Source organism: Salvelinus sp. IW2-2015, unplaced genomic scaffold (assembly GCF_002910315.2).
Source record: "Salvelinus sp. IW2-2015 unplaced genomic scaffold, ASM291031v2 Un_scaffold16312, whole genome shotgun sequence".
NCBI classification, from domain to species: domain Eukaryota; kingdom Metazoa; phylum Chordata; class Actinopteri; order Salmoniformes; family Salmonidae; genus Salvelinus; species Salvelinus sp. IW2-2015.
Window position 1 is genome coordinate 520,577 of NW_019957531.1, and position 20,560 is coordinate 541,136.

At 41.6% G+C, this 20,560-nt stretch overlaps 1 protein-coding gene and 1 long non-coding RNA gene across 3 annotated transcripts in view; both read left to right on the plus strand.

Moving 5' to 3' along the window:
• The window catches only part of LOC112080405 (equilibrative nucleoside transporter 1), a 287,889-nt gene that overhangs the window by 33,121 nt on the left and 234,208 nt on the right, over nucleotides 1-20,560 (plus strand). The window contains exon 1 of one of the 2 annotated variants that reach the window (XM_070442560.1): nucleotides 9,777-9,804. The exons of the other annotated variant lie outside the window; for it this stretch is intronic. The gene's annotated coding sequence lies outside the window, so the exon portion shown is untranslated. Of the gene's footprint in view, nucleotides 1-9,776; nucleotides 9,805-20,560 lie in introns of those variants that run through there. 2 annotated transcript variants of the gene reach the window in all.
• LOC139027420 (uncharacterized) lies at nucleotides 12,343-12,956 on the plus strand. Its single transcript, XR_011479503.1, has 2 exons — nucleotides 12,343-12,431; nucleotides 12,642-12,956. It is a non-coding gene; the product is annotated as an uncharacterized lncRNA (long non-coding RNA).

Sequence of the window (20,560 nt, forward strand, 5' to 3'; positions counted from 1 at the left end):
ATCCGGATAGGATGTACATAAATGGGCATAAACACGTGACACAAAAAATAAATAATCAATCACCTTCGGACACATGCTATCTACTGTATTCTCTCTAATAGGCAAAATACGTCATTAGTGGGGCAGGCAAAACTATCATACACGGGAGGAGTAAATCACAGGAAACACAGCGCTCCAAAAGACATGTTGTCACAAAACAAACAATACCTCACAGTGATGGGGTGCAAAGAACTGAACTAAATAGTGTGTGATAATGACATACAGGTATGTGAACAGGTGATTAGAATTCGGGTGATTGGGATCTGGAGAGTGAGCTGCGTTCAGGGGATCTAGGTGTTTGAGAATGTGAGCTGGAAAGTGGACTGGAAAGTGAGCTGCGTTCAGGGGATCTACGTGTTTGAGGGTGTGAGTTGGAAGCAGACGTTACAGATGGATTGTGTTGTGCAGTAAGCAGGCTCAAGTGTATAACTGTGGCTCCTTCCACCTTCAAAGAATAGGCCAGAGGGCCAACCATGGAGAATAGTAAGACACTTCATTATTTCTATAACAACGCTATATTGTTTGTCCTCATGTGTCTGCGCATGTTTTTCAGCATAAAGTACTCTGAAGCCACTTAGTGTGGACACCAGGTGAGGCCACACACACAGATTCCTGTTGAACACTGTCTCTTTAATTACCATATTTTCTCAATAACAGTCTCTCTCCTTCACTTCATCCCTCTCTCCCCTTCTCCCTAAATCCTCTAGGTTATATCAGCTTTGTCGATGAACCCCTATCGCATCTGAACTGACTGTATTGAGGGCACAGCATGATCAGAGGTGAGAGGTCACTTGGTCGGGTCAATAAGAAGGATTATTAAAGAGAGGCTTTACATTGAAATACAGATACAGATGTAGTAGTCCCAGAGTTAATGATCCAAGGTCAGTTTTGCATTTCACCTGATGATTATGATGACTGAGAGTGTCAGTATGTTTAAGCCTTGTTTTTTTATTCCATCTCTCTCTTCATCTGTCTCTCATCTGCAGGTATGTTTTGATGGGCTAGAGGATGCCAAACCCCCAGTCCCATCATAGCCAACTCACCTGCTCTTAAGGGCTTGTAAGTAAGCATTTCACGGTAAGGTCTGTTATATTCGGCGCATGTGACGAATAAGATTTGACTCCAGCCAATGCTTGGCATTGCACATGGTGAAGTTAGGCTTGTGTGCGGCTGCTCGGCCATGGAAACCAATTTCATGAAGAGTTCTTGTGCTGACATTGCTTCAAGAGGCAGTTTAGAACTCTTTAGTGAGTGCTGCAACCGAGGATAGACGATCTTTACCCACTTCAGCACTCGGCAGTCCCGTTCTGTGAGTTTGTGTGGCCTACCACTTCGCGGCTGAGCCGTTGTTGCTCCTAGACGTTTCCACTTCACAATAACAGCACTTACAGTTGACCAGGGCAGAAATTTCACGAACTGACATGTTGGAAAGGTGGCATCCTATGATGGTGCCATGTTGAAAGTCACTGAGCTCTTCAATAAGGCTATTCTACTGCCAATGTTTGTCTATGAAGATTGCATGGCTGTCTGCTTGATTTTATACACGTCAGCAACGGGTGTGGCTGAAATAGCCTTGCTTGGAAGTGTACTTCGCCAGACTGCCAAGAACCTTACCACTCTCTCCCAAAATACATCATCCAGGAGGATCCTCTTGATATGGCCATTTCTTGGAGAGACTTCTTCCCCTCCAGGAGACAGTCAAACATGATGACAACACCACCCCAATGGGTGTTGCTGGGCAGTTTCAAAGTGGTGCTCTTATTCTTCTCACTTTGCTTGGTGAGGTAGATTGCTGCTATAACTTGACGACCCTTCACATACCTAACCATTTCCTTGGCTCTCTTGTGGAGTGTATCCATTGTTTTCAGTGCCATGATGCCCTTGAGGAGCAGATTCAATGCATGAGCAGCACAGCCAATGGGTGTAATGTGAGGGTAGGACTCCACTTTAGACCAAGCAGCCTTCATGTTCGCAGCATTGTCTGTCACCAGTGCAAATACCTTCTGTGGTCCAAGGTCATTGATGACTGCCTTCAGCTCATCTGCAATGTAGAGACCAGTGTGTCTGTTGTCCCTTTTGTCTCTGCTCTTGTAGAATACTGGTTGAGGGGTGGAGATGATGTAGTTAATTATTCCTTGCCCACGAACATTCGACCACCCATCAGAGATGATTGCAATACAGTCTGCTTTCTCTATGATTTGCTTGACCTTCACTTGAACTCTGCATCCAGAAAATGAATAGATAAAGCATATCTGGTTGGAGGGGTGTATGCTGGGCGAAGAACATTCAGAAATATCTTCCAATACACACTGCCTGTGAGCATCAGAGGTGAACCAGTTGCATACACTACTCGAGCAAGACATTCATCAGCATCTCTGACTACATTCCTCCATTGAGTCAAAAAAACTTCTGATTCCAGGAGGACCTTGAGCTGTTGCTATCGATAAGGTGTCTGATTCATCATTTCACCTCAGATAGAAGTAGAGGGACTTTTGTCAGTTGCTTGTTGTGAGCGCTGAGGGAACTTTATGCACTTGGTCAGATGATTCTGCATCTTTTTTGCATTCTTCACATATGATTTGGCACAGTATTTGCAAATGTACACAGCTTTTCCTTCTACATTAGCTGCAGTGAAATGTCTCCACACATCAGATAGTGCCTGTGGAATTTTCCTGTAAAGATAAGAAAGAAATTAGTAAAAAAAAAACACAAATACAATTCCATGTACACATACAGTGGGGAGAACAAGTATTTGATACACTGCCGATTTTGCAGGTTTTCCTACTTACAAAGCATGTAGAGGTCTGTAATTGTTATCATAGGTACACTTCAACTGTGAGAGACGGAATCTAAAACAAAAATCCAGAAAATCACATTGTATGATTTTTAAGTAATTAATTTGCATTTTATTGCATGACATAAGTATTTGATACATCAGAAAAGCAGAACTTAATATTTGGTACAGAAACCTTTGTGTGTAGGGTGCCGTCTTTCGGATGGGACGTTAAACGGGTGTCCTGACTCTCTGAGGTCATTAAAGATCCCATGGCACTTATCGTAAGAGTAGGGGTGTTAACCCCGGTGTCCTGGCTAAATTCCCAATCTGGCCCTCAAACCATCTTGGTCACCTAATAATCCCCAGTTTATAATTGGCTCATTCATCCCCCTCCTCTCCCCTGTAACTATTCCCCAGGTCGTTGCTGCAAATGAGAACGTGTTCTCAGTCAACTTACCTGGTAAAATAAAAATAAAAATAAAAATCCTGACTCGCTGGTGAGTGCCTGATCACATTCTGTCTGACCGAGGTTCCCAATTTGTTTCTGATCTCTTTGAGGGGACCTGCCAAAGATGAAACCTGAAACAGAAGTTAACCACCTGCCATCACCCACAGACCAACCTCAATAAGAGAGTGAATTAAACCTTAAAGACTATGGTTGCTTCCTATGTAGGGACCTAGAAAAAACACTGGGGACAAGCACCTTCGCGAGTTTAGTTTTGCCCTGAATTCTGCTGTGCAAGAGTCCACTGGAGTCACCCCTGCAGAGATGAACCTAAGTTGTCCCCTCCGAGGTTCGTTGGATATGGTTACTCTGCATGCTATGACCACATAGTCCATCTGCACAACTTGAGAGCTCTCGTCTCAAAGAATCTGATCAAGGCCTGTCTCAAGCAGAAGAAGAACTACGACAAGAATAAACATGCAGTTGCATGTCAGCTCCCATCCGTACTCAAAAGCGGAAAAAATTTTCTCGGCCAAGCTCTCTTCTAAATGGCAAGGACCATTTAGGATTGTGGAGAAGATGATGAAGATATGCGCCTTGTCCATGTCTCACGCCTTAAGGCCTGTTACCTGTCAGCTGAGGAATTGGAGGAGATTGAGCGCCACCAGGTCCTGAAAATCTTTGAAGAGAAACGTGATGAGGAGACTTTTCTCGGATTCCCAGAACCAGAAGCCTCACGCTTTAAGGCCTTTTATCCCTCAGCTGAGGAGAGTGAGATCCGCAAAGTCCTCAATATCTTTGAAGATGAAAGTGAGAAGACTTTTCTCAGTTTCCCAGACCAACATGTGCCTTACATGGCAATGGTTTACTTTTGTGTGACGGCACCAAATTATGTCTGAACCGTCTCAGTGAGTCCCCTCCCAATGCTGCGCTTCCACTTAAATTCCCCATTAAATAGCTATCATCCACCTGTGGTAAATTCAATTGATTGGACATGATTTGGAAAGGCCCACACCTGTCTATATAAGGTCCCACAGTTGACAGTGCCAGGGCAAAACCCAAGCCATGGGGTCGAAGGAATTGTCCATAGAGCTCCGAGACAGGATTGTGTCGAGGCACAGGGTACACAAACATTTCAAAAAAACACAAAAAAGGGTACCAAAACATTTCTGCAGCATTTAAGGTCCCCAAGTGGCCTCCATCATTCTCAAATGGAAGAAGTTTGTAACCACCAAGACTCTTCCTAGAGCTGGCTGCCTGGCCAAACTGAGCAATCGGAGGAGAAGGGCTTTGGTCAGGGAGGTGACAAACAACTCAATGGTCACTCTGACAGAGCTCCTCTATGGAGATGGGAGAACCTTCCAGAAGGACAACCATCTCTGCAGCACTCCAATAATTAGGCCTTTATGGTAGAATGGCCAGACGGAAGCCACTCCTCAGTAAAAGTCATGACAGCTCGCTTGGAGTTTGCCAAAAGGCACCTAAAGGACTCTCAGACCATGAGAAACAAGATTATCTGGTCAGATGAAACTAAGATGAAACTCTTTAGCCTGAATGCCAAGCGTCACGTCTGGAGGAAACCTGGCACCAGCCCTACGGTGAAGCATGGTGGTGGCAGCATCATGCTGTGGGGGATGTTTTTCAGCAGCAGGTACTGGGAGATTAGTCAGGATCGAGGGAAAGATGAATGGAGCACAGTACAGAGAGATCCTTGATGAAAACCTGTTTCAGAGCACTCAGGACCTCAGACTGGGGCGAAGGTTCACCTTCCAACAGGACAACAACCCTAAGCACACAGCCAAGATAACACAGGAGTGGCTTCGGGACAAGTCTCTGAATGTCCTTGAGTGGCCCAGCCAGAGTCCGGACTTGACCTGAAAATAGCTGTGCAGCGACGGTCCCCATCCAACCTGACAGAGCTTGAGGATCTGCAGAGAAGAATGGGAGAAACTCCCCAAATACAGGTGTGCCAAACGTGTAGCCTCATACCCAAGAGGATTCGAGGCTGTAATCGTTGCCAAATGTTCAACAAAGTACTGAGTAAATGGTCTGAATACCTATGTACAGTTGAAGTCGGAAGTTTACAAACACCTTAGCCAAATACATTTAAACTCAGTTTTTCACAATTCCTGACATTTAGTCAGAGTAAAAATGTCCTGTCTTAGGTCAGTTAGGATCACCACTTTATTTTAAGAATGTGAAATGTCAGAATAATAGTAGAGAGAATAATTTATTTCAGTATTTGGTAGGATTGCCTTTACATTTTTAAACTAGGGTCAAACGTTTCAGGTAGCCTTCCGCAAGCTTCCCACAATAAGTTGGGGGAATTTTGGCCCATTCCTCCTGACAGAGCTGGTGTAACTGAGTCAGGTTTGTAGGTCTCCTTGCTTGCACATGTTTTTTCAGTACTGCCCACAAATGTTCTATAGGATTGAGGTCAGGGCTTTGTGATGGCCACTCCAATACCTTGACTTTGTTGTCCTTAAGCCATTTTGACACAACTTTGGAAGTGTGCTTTGGGTCATTGTCCATTTGGAAGACCCATTTGCGGCCAAGCTTTAACTTCCTGACTGATGTCTTGAGATGTTGCTTCAATATATCCACATAAATTTCCTGGCCTCTGATGCCATCTATTTTGTGAAGTGCACCAGTCCCTCCTGCAGCAAAGCACCCCAACAACATGAAGCTGCCACCACCATGCTTCACGGTTGGGATGGATTCTTTGGCTTGCAAACCTCCCCTTTTCCCCAAACATAACAATGGTCATTATGGCCAAACAGTTCTCTATTTTTGTTTCATCAGACCAGAGGACATTTCTCCAAAAAGTACAATCTTTGTCCCCATGTGCAGTTGCAAACTGTAGTCTGGCTTTTTTATGGTGGTTTTGTAGCACTGGCTTCTTCCTTTCAGGTTATGTCGATATAGGACTCATTTTACTGTGGATATAGATACTTTTGTAGCTGTTTCCTCCAGCATCTTCACAAGGTCCTTTGCTGTTGTTCTGGGATTGATTTGCACTTTTCGCACCTGAGTTTGAAGTAGGCCTTGAAATACATCCACAGGTACACTTACAATTGACTCAATGATGTCAATTAGCCTATAAGAAGCTTTCAAAGCATAACATCATTTTCTGGAATTTTCCAAGCTGTTTAAAGGCACAGTCAACTTAGTGTATGTAAACTTCTGACCCACTGGAATTGTGATACAGTGAATAATAAGTGAAATAATCTGTCTACAAACAATTGGTGGAAAAATTACGTCCTAACCGAACTAGATGTTCTAACCGACTTGCCAAAACTATAGTTTGTTAACAAGAAATTTGTGGAGTGGTTGAAAAACGAGTTTTAATGACTCCAACCAAAGTGTATGTAAACTTCCGACTTCAACTGTACATGTGATATACATTTTTTATTTGTAATAAATTTGAAAACATTTCTTTAAATTTTTTTGCTTTGTCATTTTAGGTTATTGTGTGTAGATTGATGACAGGAAAAAAACTATTCAATCAATTTTATAATAAGGCTGTAACGTGAAAAAAGTCAAGGGATCTGAATACTTTCCGAATGCACTGTATATTGTAATCCTAATTATTTTTATTGTTGTGTGAACGGGAACCTTTATGGTGTCGAGTTTGTGAATGGGACACTATTTATGAATGGACAAATGTGTTATGAGGTCCCAGGTTCACTTGAAATATTTACTGGGCCATACTATTTTTAGGCCAGAGGTACAGGACTTTCCTCAGTGAACATATTATTATTATTATGTTGGGACCTTTGTGTGATAATAATAATACAAACACAAAAGATTCAAATGTTGCAGTTATTTCAATGTTTAAGGTTTTATGAAAAGTGTATTTCACAATACTGACTTTTACATGAGTCCTTTGTATTGGTGTAGACTTGACTGACAGATGAGACCGACTAACAAAAAGGAGAAATCAAAAATGTCTCTGATGGGGGTGACAGATAGGTTGTGTCTAACTAAAACTAAACTCAAGAGTCAAATCAAAATTGTTACAATGCAGAGACATAAAAATGGTGTCCATGAGTTCATCTGACTCTAGGTAAGAATAAAAAAAGGGCTTAATTGCCAAACGTTGCATTATCCCTTTAAAATAACCAGCATAAAAATGTCAGTACAATTTAGGAAAGTAAACAGTATAAACATTTGCAAACCTCATTCATTATGAATTAAGTCTGGGATAAAAGCACCCTTAAATATGCTCTCCTGTATAGAATACCTGCTAACGTAAACTATTTCATTATTTTTCAGGGGACTGACAATGGCATTCACCACATTTATATTGATAATGACATCTCTATGTATATAAACTAGTGTTTTCAGTGTGGCTTTTGAAGAAAATGTCAAAGCATATCAAAATTCGGAACATGAGTTTAATACATTGTCTAGTGTCCAGTCCTCACAAACGGACTTCCGGCGCCGAAAAGAGATGGCTGCCTCGCTTCGTGTTCCTTGGAAAATATGCAGTATTTTGTTTTTTTACGTGTTATTTCTTACATCGGTACCCCGGGTAATCTTAGGTTTCATTACATACAGTCGGGAGGAACTACTGAATATACGATTAACGTCAACTCATCATCGTTCCTACCAGGAATATGACTTTCCCGAAACGGATCCAGTGTTTTGCCTTCCACKCAATACAATGGATCTGATCCCAGCCGGCGACCCTGTGCGACGCCGAAAAAGGGAAAACGTGGCGGTCTCGTGGTCAGGCTTCGGAACGGGCACATCGCGCTCCACTCCCTAGCATACTATCGCCAATGTCCAGTCTCTTGACAATAAGGTTGATGAAATCGAGCACGGGTAGCATCCAGAGAGACATCAGGGATTGCAACGTGCTCTGCTTCACGAAAACATGGCTAACTCAAGGGACGCTAACGGAGTCGGTGCAGCCAGCTGGTTTCTTCATGCATCGCGCCGACAGAAACAAAAATCTTTCGGTAAGAAGAGGGCGGGGGGTATGCCTTATGATTAACGAGAAGTGGGTGATCATCATACAACACACAAGAACTCAAGTCGTTCTGTTCACCTGATCTAGAACTCCTCACAATCAAATGTCGACCGCATTATCTACCAAGGGAATTCTCGTCAATCATAATCACAGCCGTATACATTCCCCCCCAAGCAGACACATCGATGGCCCTGAACGAACTTTATCTGACTCTTGTAAACTGGAAACCACACACCCTGAGCTGCATCATCGTAGTGGGATTTTAACAAGGCAATCTAAAAACAAAACTCCCTAAATTCTATCAGCATATCGATTGTGCTACCAGGCTGGAAAAACACTAGACCATTGTTATACTAATTTCCGCGACGCTTATAAGGCCCTCCCCGCCCCCTTTCGGAAAAGCTGACCACGACCATTTTGTTGATTCCAGCCTACAAACAAAAACTCAAACAACAAGCTCCCGCGCTCAGGTCTGTTCAACGCTGGTCCGACCAATCTGAATCCACGCTTCAAGACGCTTCGATCACGCGGATTGGAATATGTTCCGCATCGCGTCCAACAACAATATTGACGAATATGCTGATTCGGTGAGCGAGTTCATTAGGAAGTGCATTGACGATGTCGTACCCACAGCAACGATAAAAACATTCCCAAACCAGAAACCGTGGATTGACGCAGCATTCGCGTGAAACTGAAAGCTGCGAACCACTGCTTTTAACCAGGGCAAGGTGACCGGAAGCATGACCGAAATACAAACAGTGTAGCTATTCTCTCCGCAAGGCACAAACAGGCTAAGTCTCAGTACAGAGACAAAATCGAGTCGAAATTCAACAGCTCAGACACAAGAGGTATGTGGCAGGGCTACAGTCAATCACGGATTACAAAAAGAAAACCAGCCCCGTCGAGGACCAGGATGTCTTGCTCCCAGACAGGCTAAAACAACTTTTTTGCCCGCTTTGGAACAATACAGTGCCACTGACACGGCCCCTACCAAAACCTGCGGCTCTCCTTCACTGCAGCCGAGGTGAGTAAAACATTTAAACGTGTAAACCCTCGCAAGGCTGCAGGCCCAGACGGCATCCCAGCCGCGTCCTCAGAGCATGCGCAGACCAGCTGGCTGGTTGTGTTTACGGACATATTCAATCAATCCTTATCCCAGTTGCTGTTTCCACATGCTTCAAGAGGGCCACATTGTCCTGTTCCCAAGAAAGCTAAGGTAACTGAGCTAAACGACTACCGCCCCGTAGCACTCACTTCCGTCATCATGAGTGCTTTGAGAGACTAGTCAAGGACCATATCACCTCCACCCTACCGACACCTAGACCCACTCCAATTTGCTTACCGACCCAATAGGTCCATCAGACGACGCAATCGCAACACACTGCACACTGCCCTAACCCATCTGGACAAGAGAATACCCATGTGAGAATGCTGTTCATCGATTACAGCTCAGCATTTAACACCATAGTACCCTCCAAACTCGTCATCAAGCTCGAGACCGCTGGGTCCTGACCCCACCTGTGCAACTGGGTCCTGGACTCTCTGACGGGCCGCCCCCAGGTGGTGAGGGTAGGTAACAACATCTCCACCCCGCTGATTCTCAACACTGGCCCCACAAGGGTGCGTTCTGAAGCCCTCTCCTGTACCCCCTGTTCACCCACGGACTGCGTGGCCATGCACGCCTCCAACTCAATCATCAAGTTGCGGATGACACTACAGTGGTAGCTTGATCACCAACAACGACGAGACGGCCTACAGGGAGGAGGTGAGGGCCCTCGGAGTGTGGTGTCAGGAAAATACTCATACTCAACGTCAACAAAACAAAGGAGATGATTGTGGACTTCAGGAAACAGCAGAGGAGCACCCCCCTATCCACATCGACGGGTCAGTAGTGGAGAAGGTTGGAAAGTTTAAGTTCCCGGTGTACACATCACGGACAAACTGAACTGGTCCACCCACAAGACAGCGTTGTGAAGAAGGCGCAGCAGCCCCTCTTTCAACCTCAGGAGGCTGAAAGAAATTCGGCTTGTCACCAAAGCACTCACAACTTCTACAGATGCACAATCAGAGCATCCTGTCGGGCTGTATCACCGCCTGGTACGGCAACTGCTCCGCCCACACACCGTAAGGCTCCTCCAGAGGGTAGTGAGGTCCTGCAGAACGCATCAACCAGGCAAACTACCTGCCCTCCAGGACACCTACACCCCGATGTCACAGGAAGGCCATAAAAATCATCAAGGACAACAACCACCCAAGCCAACTGCCTGTCACCCCGCTATCATCCAGAAGCGAGTCAGTACAGGTGCATCAAAGCAGGGACCGAGAGACTGAAAAACAGCTTCTATCTCAAGGCCATCAGACTGTTAAACAGCCACCACTAACATTTAGCGGCCGCTGCCAACATACTGACTCAACTCCAGCCACTTTAAAAATGGGAATGATGGAAATTATGTAAAAATGTACCACTAGCCACTTTAAGCAATGCCACTTAATACAATGTTTACATACCCTACATTACTCATTCTCATATGTATATATACTGTACTGCTATATCATCTACTGCATCGTTGCCATCTTTATGCATACATGTGACCACTAGCCCACTTTATAGAACTATCCACTTATATTTACATACCCTAACAGTATACTCAATGATATCCGTACCTATACCAATCTACTGCATCTGCCATGCCGTTCTGTACCACCACTCATTCATATATCTTTATGTACATATTCTTTATCCCTTTACACTTGTGTGTGTGTGTAAGGTAGTAGTGTGGAATTGTTAGGTTAGATTACTGTTGGTTATTACTGCATTGTCGGAACTAGAAGCACAAGCATTTCGCTACACTCGCATTAACATCTGCTAACCATGTGTATGTGACTAATACAATTTGATTTGATTTGATTTGAAGTGTGGGCTCATGGGTTGACAAATGTATAAAAAAAAGGAAATATTACATTTATGACCCTTTACTCAGTTCTTTGCTGAAGCATCGTTGGCAGCAATTACACCATAGTCTTCTTGGGTTTGACGCTACATTTTTATTTATTTAATACATTTTAGAATAAGGCTCTAACGTAACAAAATGTGGAAAAAGTCAAGGGGTCTGAATACTTTCCAAATGCACTGTATTTCCATATTGGCTGTTATTGTTCACTTAATGATCATTAAAATTCAATTATACAATCCATATTGCTTGTCTTGGTGTTAAGGTTTAGTTAATTTAGAAACACTTTACTAATAACCAATATCCTTTGCTGATATTGACTGAAGTACTGCTGCCATATTGCAGTCAACTCATCCAAATCTAATAATTTGATGTCCTACATTAAGAACAAATTGACTTCAGCCATTATCATTTAATTAGAACTACATGAAATAAGGCTTCCCATCCACTGCATTAAGTGACAGCTCCACTTCTGGGAACTGCACCTTTGTAGTGACTTATTGAATTTCAAATGCATTGACTTAAGAACTAGATCCATTAGTCCTAGGCTCTCCAACCCTGTTCCTGGAGAGCTACCCTCCTGTAGGTTTTCAATCCAACCTCAGTTGTAACTAACCTCCTTAACTTATTAAGCAGGTAATTATTAAAATCAGGTGCACTAGATTAGGGTCGGAGTGAACCTACAAGACAGTAACTCTCCAGGAACAAGATTGAGAGGCCTGCACTAGTCCATCTTCAACCACATAATTTGAGCTGTCACAATGTGTCAACAATGTTATGTTACTAACTGTAATAGGTTGGTGTTAATCACAATTATATCAAATGTAACGGGGGCGAACCACTATCTTCATAGTTTATTTTTTTAACTATAGGGAGTTATTATCTATAGGGAGTTATTATTTTATATTTTAATTATTTACACAATTATTTATTTTAACAATTTATAAAAGTCCCGATTAGGCAATACAAAAATGTAAGTTCTGTTTGAATAATATCCAGTTGTCCTCCCACAGCAGGCACGCTCTGAAGGCTCCAATCCAGCGCTTGCAGTAGGCCTCTCCTGGGTCGTGTTGTACTGAGTGGAAGACTAATAGTGTCAGCAGATGGAATGTTGTGCTAAAGCGCCATAGAGAAAAATACAATAACCATAGGCCGTATATCTTAACAGTATCTGACTCTCTCCAAATATAACCAAACAGAATCGTACTGGAATGGGGAAGTACTTAACTTTTGTTAAGGCCATCTGTGTCTAAACTCTGGTCCCCATCTGTTTAGAGTTGAAGATGTCTATCGTACCTTTCTAGAGACCAAATCATACAGTGTGTGAAAGAGGGGTATGTTAGTATTATAAAATGTATAATAGTATTATAAAAATGAACTGATTCAAAGGAACGAGAGGCGCTGAAGATATAGTGTCCAATCCCTCATCCCAGTAGGGGGGTATCAGGGGTGTAGTAAGTCAGGTTGGAGCAGGAACGAGTGGCGCTGAAGATATAACTGCCATAACCCTCTGTAGATTGTCAACTCCCAGGCTGCCTCTGGGGCCTTCCAATGGAATTATTGTCCGCAACAGTTCCATCTGTGTGTTGCTGATGGTGAACTGGATTTGTGGCACAATCACCCATTCCGACCAATAAAGAGCTGCAGCGCCAGTGGTTGGGGGAGCTGAGGTGTTGGTTGGAGGAGCTGAGGTGGTGGTTGGAGGAGCTGAGGTGGTGGTTGGAGGAGCTGAGGTGGTGGCTTGAGAGCTGATGGTGGTTAAATTTGGGGCGAACAAATCCCTTACTGCTGTCAGATTGGCCCTCTGCATTGCCAGGGAACCCGAGACGAACAACTGTAGAGGTGACTGTCGTTGTTCAGTCCTCAGCCCATGGTGGTTCCACTGACTGGCAAACATATCAAGATCTCGCACTCCAGAGGCCAGAAACACAACAAGTCTGCTGTAACCATCCACAGCACCATTGATAACAATCCTCCACCTAAAAAACATGATTACGTTTGTCTTACAAAAACTTTTTTTCTCTTATAGTGACGCCATTCTGTTTTTATTGATATCAGCTCTTTGATCCTCTCATCCAGCTGAGCGTCTGACAACAGTGAGTAGGACCTGAAAAGCTGAAAATTACGAAATACAAAAATAACACAAAAAGATACATCAATCAGGAATGTGATCAAATGTAGAGAGGATGTAGAGATCTCCCTTGTGTTACAATTGCTTTATTCAATTACGATAACTTACCTCATGCGCCGCTTGACCACAGAGTGCAACACATTGAGAACATCTACCATTTGTCTGATGGTCATGTGACAATCTACGAGGAACTCAAGCTGCTCCTTGGTGATGTGATACTGCCTTCCCTCCAAAGGTGCTTGTTAGGATACTGAAATAAAAAAAATCGTTGTGACATATGAAATACGAGTGAGAGTGTAATCAATGTGTAATAACTACCTACAAAATTAATGAACGTGTTAAATTATTATGTGACGTGGAATCATATTCAGGTCCTGATTGGTAAAGAAGCTTACTGTCCATAGGTATAGGGTGATATATGTTATGCAAAAGAGCAAAGATCAATGGAAGAAATAGAGTAAAATCAAGAACAATTTCATTTGAAACCTCAAAGATGTGCGTTAGGAGAAAATGTAACTGTCGTTTAGTACAATCCATGGTGTAAAGTACTTAAGTAAAAATACTTTAAAAGTACTACTGGAACTGTACTTTACTATTTATAGTTTGGGGAACTTCCACTTTACTATATTCCTAAAGAAAATATTGTACTTTTTACTCCATACATTTTCCCCTGACACCCAAAAGTAATTGTTACATTTTGACAGGAAAATTGTCCAATTCGCACACTTATCAAGAAAACATCCCTGGTCATCCCTACTGCCTCTGATCTGGAGGACTCACTAAACACAAATGCTTCGCTTGTAAATTATGTCTGAGTGTTGGTGTGCCCTTGTCACGTTCTGACCTTTGTTTTGTCTTTAGTTAGCATGGTCAGGGCGTGAGTTGGGGTGGGCAGTTCTATGTTGTCTGTTCCTATGTGGGGTTTTCTAGTTTGGCCTGACATGGTTCTCAATCAGAGGCAGGTGTTTTGTGTTGTCTCTGATTGGGAACCATATTTAGGTAGTCTGTTTTGGGTTGTGGGTTATTGTCTATGTCATTACGTAAGTTGCCTGTGTCTGCACTTGTCGTAGTATAGCTTCACGTTCGTTCGTTTGTTGTTTTGTTAGTTTGTCAAGTGTTCTTCGTTTCGTCTTCGTTAAATAAATTCAAGTATGTATTCAAACCACGCTGCGCTTTGGTCCGATCCTTGCTCCTCCTCAGACGAGGAGGATTACGACGTTCGTGACAGCCCTTGGCAATCTGTCAATAAAAAATAAAATAAAATTGTGCCTTTTGGTTTGCTTAATATAAGGACCTTGAAATTATTTATACTTTTACTTTTGATACTTAAGTAAATTGTATCAATTCCATTTACTTTTGATACATAAGTATATTTAAAACCAAATACTTTTACTCAAGTAGTATTTTACTGGGTGACTCACTTTAACTTGTCATTTTCTATTAAGGTATCTTTACTTAAGTATGACAATTGAGTACTTTTTTCACCACTGACTACAATACACTCAAGGTCTTTGTAAATTGTATAGCATATACCTTCTAGTCTATTAAAATGTTTGTTATTTTGCTCACTGATCACCGCTATTTTTTCTCACCAAAATGACAGCTGCAACTTTAATCTGTATATAACCAAATGGACAACATTAATTTGTTATTATACCTGAACTAACTGGAAGTTAATTTTAACTACAGAATGATAAAGTGCCATTTTTCCTGAAGAAATACATGCTAAGTGCCTTCTTTAGCTTAGCTAAAAGCATGCTGTGCCTACTAAACAAAACAGGGCTACATATCAGTAGAAGTGGAAGACTGCTGAATCCTTAAGCACAATAAGGTATTGTTAAAATACAGGAAAGTGTCTTTGACAGACGAAATGCTGCTGAAATAGAAGTGTCAGCACTGTGTTTGGACATCTATACGATCATGGTAGTACTGAAATGAAAACACTCTGGACAATGAATTGTATTCAGTGTTCATTTTTCTTGGGAGGAATATTTTCTTTATTTATTTTATATTTTATTTCACCTTTATTTAACCAGGTAGGCAAGTTGAGAACAAGTTCTCATTTACAATTGCGACCTGGCCAAGATAAAGCAAAGCAGTTCAACACATACAACAACACAGAGTTACACATGGAGTAAAACAAACATACAGTAGAAAAATAAGTCTATATACAATGTGAGCAAGTGAGGTGAGATAAGGGAGTTGAAGGCAAAAAAAGGCCATGGTGGCGAAGTAAATACAATATAGCAAGTAAAACACTGGAATGGTTGATTTGCAGTGGAAGAATGTGCAAAGTAGAGATAGAAATAATGGGTTGCAAAGGAGCAAAATAAATAAATACAGTAGGGAAAGAGGTAGTTGTTTGGGCTAAATTATAGATGGGCTATGTACAGGTGCAGTAATCTGTGAGCTGCAGTGACAGCTGGTGCTTAAAGCTAGTGATATGGGAAGAAGGTACAGTGCATTCGGGAAGTATTCAGACCCCTTGATTTTTTCCACATTTTGTCAATATATACATAATACCTACCGCATAATGATGAATGAAAAAAATGGTTTGTAGAAATGTTTGCAAATTTTGTAAAAATAAAACCCAGAAATTTTTACATAAGAATTTAGACCCATTACTCAGTTGAAACACCTTTGGCAGCGATTAAAGCTGAATCTTCTTGGGTATGATGCTACAAGCTTGGCACACCTGTATTTGGGGAGTTTCTCCCATTCTTCTCTGCAGATCCTCTCAAGCTCTGTCAGGTTGGATGGGGAGCGTCGCTGCACAGCTTTTTTCAGGTCTCTCCTGAGGCTGGGCCACGCAAGGACATTCAGAGACTTGTCCCAAAGCCACTCCTGTGTTGTGTTGGCTGTGTGCTTAAAGTCGTGGTCCTGTTGGAAGGTTTTCATCAAGGATCTCTCTGTACTTTGCTCCGTTCATCTTTCCCGACTAGTCTGCTGCTGAAAAACATCCCCACAGTATGATGCTGCCAAAACCATGCTTCAACAGAGGGATGGTGCAAGGTTCTCCAGATGTGATGCTGGCATTCAGGCCAAAGTGTTCAATCTTGGTTTCATCAGACCAGAGAAACTTGTTCCTCCTTTAGGTGCTTTTTTTCAAACTCCAAGTGGGCTGTCATGTGCCTTTTACTTAGAAGTGTCTTCAGTCTGGCCACTCTACAATAAAGTCCTGATTGGTGGAGTGCTGCAGAGATGGTTGTCCTTCTGGAAGGTTCTCTCATCTCCACAGAGGAACTCTGGAGCTCTGTCAGAGTGACCATCAGGTTCTTGGTCACCTCCCTGACCAATGACCTTCTCCCACGATTGTTCAGTTTGGCCGGGCAGCCAACTCTAGGAAGAGTATTGGTGATTCCAAACTTCTTCCATTGAAAAATGATTGAGGCCACTGTGTTCTTGGGGACCTTCAAAGCAGCAGACATTTTTGGAACCCTTCCCCAGATCTGTACCTCGACACAATCCTGTCTCGGAGCTCTACGGACAATTCCTTCGACCTCGTGGCTTGGTTTTTGCTCTGACATGCACTGTTAACTGTGGGAACTTGGTTTGGGGGCGGCAAGTAAACTAGTGGTTAGAGCGTTGGGCCAGTAACCGAAAGGTTGCTGGATTGAGTTCCCGAGCTGACAAGGTAAAAATCTGTCGTTCTGCCTCTGAACAAGGCAGTTGGCCTACCGGGGAACAGTGGGTTGTCATTGTAAATAAGAATTTGTTCTTAACTGACTTGCCTAGTTAAATAAAGGTTAAATACAATTAAAACGTATATAGACAGGTGTGTGCCTTTCCAAATCATGTCCAATCAATTGAATTTACCACAGGTGGACTCCAATCAAGTTATAGAATCAAGGATGATCAATGGGAACAGGATGCACCTGAGCTCAATTTCGAGTCTAAATACTCATGTAAATGTATTTTATTTCACCTTTATTTAACCAGGTAGGCCAGTTGAGAACAAGTTCTCATTTACAACTGCGACCTGTCCAAGATAGAGCAAAGCAGTGCGACACAAACAACACAGAGTTACACATGGGATAAACAAACGTACAGTCAATAACACAATAGAAAAGTCTATATACAGTGTGTGCAAATGTAGTAAGATTAAGGAGGTAAGGCAATAAATAGGCCATAGTGGCGAAATAATTACAATTTAGCAATTAAACACTGGAGTGATAGATGTGCAGAAGATGCATGTGCAAGTAGAGATACTGGGGTTTAAAGGAGCAAAAAAATAAATAACAATATGGGGATGAGGAAGTTGGGTGGGCTATTTACAATAAATAAGGTATCTTTATTTATAATACATTTGCAAAAATTTCAAAAAATCTGTTTTCGCTTTGTCATTATGGGGTATTGTATATAGCTTGATGAGGATTTGTATTGATTTAATCTATTTTTGAATAAGGTTGTAACGTAACAAAATGTGGAGAAATGAAAGCAGTCTGAATATTTTCCGAATGCACACATTTTCATAACTATTAGCTGCCTCTTGTGGTTAACCATAAACACTTAAGTGGATAGAAATGATGGAATATGTGAATTGAGATTATACTCAAAATAACAGAGGAAAATAATAAAACGTGAATCACCCCCTCCTATTTGACAAAAAAAAAAACAGCACAATATGTAATGACATTGAAGGTTATGAATATTTATGTTTTTTTATCAACCCAGAAGGAAAATGTGTTTTCCATTAAAAGGAACAAGGCACAGCGGGTAGCTGAATAAATTGAATATGTACTGTATAGATTTATAAAGTTCTTACTTTATAAAGTTGAAATATTAGTGTCATGTTTGGGCCTCAAACTACACCAAGCTTTTTAGAATCTAAAGAAAATAGAGGTTAATTGTGCTTTAGTTGTTAAATACTGTACAACTCAACTCTGTCATTTTCTATAAATTGATGTTATTGGTGCTGTAGAAAAGGTGTATTTGATTGTCTCCTTATATGTACTGTTTGTCCAGAAGAAAGTGATTTGAGAAGTTTTGCTGTATTTATTCACGGCAAATGCCAAATCTGAATGTTTATCTTAAAATGAAACAATTCTCTGACCAGAATAAAATAAGATGTGTTAAATCCGCAATCAATGAGCAAAAATGAATATGAAAAATTGGTAGTGTTGCCAGGAGACATAATTTATTGCTAGTTTATTGCTTTGTTTACAATGTACATACTATATGTAGAAAACATGGCAGTTATCATTTCTTTGTATATTCTTGATTTGTATTACAATTGTATGACATACTGGTGGCTTTTTGAACAGCCAACTTTTACAAATTCTATTTCTTTTTTTTAATCAAAACTTAGTCAGATAATAGTTAACCCCTTGACATTATAAAACAACATAAATGACAGCTTAACATAGTTTTATATTTTTACTACATTACATAAAAAATGCTTGTGAGGCCTTTTTGCCTATATTTAATGACAATTCAGGCTTCCTAGAATGTAATTTCAGTCTTTAATTTGCATATATAATCAAAGACAGAAAAGGTTAATGATAATACTAAGAAATTGTTTGGATTAGTAATAATTTACTTTAAACATGCATGTGTAAAGTTGTCTGACATTTTTCCATTTATACTGTTGTTTTTTGTTGTTGTAACATTAGAAATAATTGAGGTTGAGTCATCAAAATTTAATGACAATATCCTTACAATGTTAACTAATGAATGTAGCAACAGTTAGGCAGATACCAAAACCATATTCTATTAAATTGGACAGCTCTGATGCCAGAACACCAATATGCCATACAGTAATACCAGTGACACAATGTGAAACCAATGACAACATAAGATTATTTCAAACAAATTGTATAATATTTTTTAATTACAAACTATTTCAGATTTCATAAGATGGGTTAATATGAACAATAAAATTAGGGTTATTGGTCAAAGATTAAGACCAAAAGATGAAGCCTATTGACTAAAATGTCTTTCATAATTACATTGTCATACAACATATAAAACATGTCCACTAGAACATTAGAAACATTGAACATAAACTAAAACGGTTTTACTAACCACACTGATACGAACATTGTGTATGCAGTAAAACATGTTCATGGAATCTTTCCTGTATTGTTCTTCACTTTTACTTCAGATATGTTTGTCTTTGCCATGTTACTGTGTCACGTCCATCTCTTATCATCTCTGAGCCAATCTCCATTGCTTTCTAGCTACTAACGGCTTCTTTACCTGTAGCCAGTTCACATCTGCCACTTTCACAGTCAGGTGCTCCTCCAAGTACTTCCAGATACTGTGGCAAATTTGAACGGATCTTTTGTTCACTGGCAGCGGCTCTGGCATCAGACAAACAAACAATCTGGTCATCCCCATACCAGTTGATATTATCTCTTGGGCTTGGCCAGTAGAACTTGTTGACACCATTCCTGTGCATGCACTTTACTTCAACATTATGTTCTTCAACCTCCAGTATAATGCCAGGGTTTGGTTGTTTGTCTTAGTTCACGATACACCACTGTCCACTGTGGTGAGACTCGATGACATCTGGAGAAAATGGAGCTGAGGTATCCAGATCAATGACATCTGGTTGATGTAGAGGTGAGAGATCACGGCCATTAGCCGTCATTGTCGGAAGGGTGACTTCTTGGGAGACCATAACATGGGCAATTCCACACGCCTGCCGCTGCTTGGCAGAGACAACATATGTCTCTATATTTCAGGATGCCAGGTGTGATACTTACAACCTGGTGCCCTTTAAGGTAACCAGAGATACCTCAGACATCTTCTGTGCCTTTGTTTCCACCTCTTCCTCGCTGACATAATGCAACTGTATTTGACTGCCAGAGTCCCTTCAACTCCTGGTAGAAAGACATTGCATCCGTTATGTCTCACCTGTCGCGGACCAAGAGGTCGGCTGACCTCTAATGAACCCCCACCCCCACCCCATCCGGAGCACCTTTTCCGTGAATGGCATCAAAAAAGTTTCACGTAGTTCCCTGGAAGCCCTTCTTGTAAGATTCTGTGCAAACCATGCAAACCATGTTGCCCTTCTGTTTATATTGTGTGGCAGGGCCATCACTGAAGAAATGAAGGTGTTGCACGGCAGGGTACTGGTGTTTTATGTCATTATCATTATCATGGATGGGGTCCAGGTGAGCCCATATGGCTGCTGGATCATGCCTTCTGCTTGGTGAGATGGTGCAGAAAGAGATGGGGGGGGGACTCCTCTCTCACATAGAGGACACCAGTGTGGAGCATCATTTACTTGTGTGACCCC